The sequence below is a fragment of the Juglans microcarpa x Juglans regia genome, chromosome 6S, assembly GCF_004785595.1.
Source record: "Juglans microcarpa x Juglans regia isolate MS1-56 chromosome 6S, Jm3101_v1.0, whole genome shotgun sequence".
In the NCBI taxonomy this organism is placed as follows: Eukaryota; Viridiplantae; Streptophyta; class Magnoliopsida; order Fagales; family Juglandaceae; genus Juglans; species Juglans microcarpa x Juglans regia.
Genome location: NC_054605.1, coordinates 20,985,004 through 20,988,329, shown reverse-complemented (window position 1 = coordinate 20,988,329; position 3,326 = coordinate 20,985,004).

The window sequence follows — 3,326 nt, the reverse complement described above, 5'->3', positions numbered from 1 at the left end:
AAATTCCTTTCGTGAACATAGGTATCGCTTGAACTAAATTCACTATCTCTCCACCTTCATATGTAGACTAGTTGCTTTACGACAATCGGTACAGTTTTCTTGTAGAATAATTTCCATCTATTTGAGTGAGAAAGCTTGATGTTTTTTGCACAAAAACACCACCTTTATATCTGCATTTTGTGTAGGTGTTGATGTGGGTATTAAATGTTAATAATTTTTGGGTGATATTTTTAATTTGCACACCATAGATTAATGGCTTTTTGCATGACATCCCTAATTTGTCAATCATCTTGGGGAAATACAGTCATCACCTTCAACAAATAAAACAAAAATGAGCATACTTCCCACCCAGTTCAAAATTTATTGTAAAAAATAGATATTTTGCCAAGTAGGTTAACTTGTAATTAGTTAATAAATTATAGAAAACTGAAGCTTCTAGACCTAATTGTTTTTGTGTGTATCTGTTCTGATAACACAGTTTTGGATATTCATGTTCTGTGTTTCGGTAACCAAGAATTCCAACGGTAACCAAGGTGCACAAGTTGGGCATGACAACTCCCTTACAAAATATCTTACAATTTCACCAACCGAAAGTTTTGTAGCTTAGAGAGAGAGAGAGAGAGAGAGAAAACTAGTTTGGAGTTGTAGAAAAGGAACTCATGTTTGTTTGGGCCAAATTCGGTTGCAGGTAAGTACTCATGATGTTTTCTTGCTATATATGTACGTACATATGATCTAATTATAAGAAGAGTTAATAAGATTAGCAATGATCGATCTGGACTTTACCACGACAGTACTAATATGCATTCGATTAGCTTTAATTCAAGTACTTGGCATGCATAAACAATATGTCTGCATGATCTTCATATAGGCTAGCTAGTTCGTTCATACATACATATATATATATATATATTATATACATGTCCAACAATTGGCAAGAAATTAAATTGATTTGTTGGTCTGATAATTACACCCTCTAGCTAGGTTGCTAGTGTTAGAAAGTCAAATGGTTATTAGGGTTTCATTAACTGGCTATCTCACAGCCCTGAAGTTTTGGACACTTAAAATTATGCATGATGATGATCTATTAGAAAGACTTCCATAAATATGTATTTAGAAAGTATATATATATATCGTTATAAGAATATAATTTGAGCTTTTGGAATTAAACAATAGTTTAGCAGCTTGGACTTTTCTGGACAAGTAAGAATACTATATATGTATACCATTATAAGAAAATTGTACGCAGGGGCAGGGCAAGGATTATAATATTGCCCCAAACAATACCACATATGGAAAATCAATTAGGAGGGTAAGATCACTAGAAGAAAAGTCAGCTTTCTCCATCATGTGTACACCATACCAGACTCTACTCTAAATGAAATTTACAAGTGAAAATCTGGTCCTTCATTTGGATGTGATCTTCTCATGAATTTACCCCTTCGATCGTTAATGCATAAACAATCATTTTCTGAACTGTCCACTTTTCTATTACTGTCTTGATCTGTCGTCCGTGATGGCATGTCATTTGAACTGTGTTTCTGTTTCACAACTACTTTTGTCTTACTCAAGATTTGCATCATAAAGTGCTAAAGTTCCGAGTCTTCGTCCCGTCTCGATCTAAATGCTCGTTTGGTGTGAGAGGTTTGTGCCCACTTTTAATACTTTATATATATATATATATATATATATATATATATATTATAATTGCATCAGTCTAAACGGTACTAATATATGAAAAATAGACATCCACGTTATAAATGTTGGAATAATAACTGCATGCACGATTTCAGTACCACAACTAGAAACAGAAAGCTGGAAGATTTACACGAATATATATATATATACATATTAAATATATTAGTTTCTTCTCTAAAGTTCCGCTTGATATTTATATTCTCAACCAATGCATTAAAAACATCTTGCTGCTATATACAGACCAAGGCATTAATAATCAGGCCCATAATTGTTTTGCTTTTTTCTGATGCTCTCAGCTTTATATATATAGACCTTAGATCGATCTAGGCATGCAGGATTGTAGACTTTGTTCAATGAGTTTGGTCCCTTTTAGTATCCTTCCTTATACTAAAAGGTTTGTGTATGGTTCCCTGGTGCTTATGGCCCATGTGGTTTCAGGATTTAAAGGATTAAAAATAGAATGTGGATCATGCAAGCATGAACATGATCTTATATATATAGGCATCTTAGACAGAATTATATATCTTGGTTGAGGCCTTTTAAGTATAATGAACTACTTCTCTAGCTAGCTAGCTAGCTAGGCTTCATATAGTTATAGTCCATTAGTTTCCTCCATTTAAAGAACAAATAACGTACGTACACAACCTGCATTGATTTATTTAATGCAGTTTATTGTTAGAGGTAATTAATGAGGAATCTGATCCCTAGCTAATAGACTAGGGCTTCTCAAAACAGTGTCATCTTTTACACATAATGTCGTGTTAAATGTAGGCTTATTAAATATTGATATTTATTTCTACTCTTTTTAATATTGAGAAGATCTTCTGTTTTAAATATTGAGTTTGAATCATGTTTTGACTATGTTTAACCCTTTATGACTATGTGTGAAACTAGTAGAGATGAGAATGTATTATTTTTAACACTTTTCTTCAAGATAATAGCCTATCTAAGCAACCGAGGATTTTATTCAAACTAGTAGGATCGATTAGAATTTTCTGGTTTGTCGAGAGCTACTCTTGCTGTTTATGCTATGCTTTCACACAAAAATGATGTGAATTCTTAGGTTTTCTTCAAATCTAATATGCTTGGGTTATGTAGTTGAGATTGTGGTTAAATGAGGGATGTTTAAGAGCATGAATGTACTAAAGCTGCTAGCTGTTCATGTTAGTGCAGAAAATTCTGCTATGCACTCTGTTTTGCTTCTTCAACCAGTCCATTTCATCCCCATTTTTCATTTGCATCTTTTGCTCAACCAAAGTTATTTGTTTGTATGAAAAACTATTGAAAACAAGGGACAAAAACCAGCCATCTTGTGAGCTTTAGTTCTTCATTGAATTTGGTTCCAACAAGTTACTAAAAAGCTGTCAAATGCCATTTTAATGGTGAAATTTCCAGATTTTTTATACTTCCTTGTTCTCTTCCATTTCTAAGCCAATTCCTATTATTTGTACATTCTTAACCCACGATCTTCATATATCTTTCATGTAGAAAACTCAATGGCCTTTATTGGACAGCAAGCATGCTATTAGTCATTTTCATGAATTCCTTTAGAATGCTTGAAATGAGGAGTTTTAAAGTTTTGGCTTAGTGCTAAGTATGGAGAGAAGTTAAATGGGTTAAGATTGTGC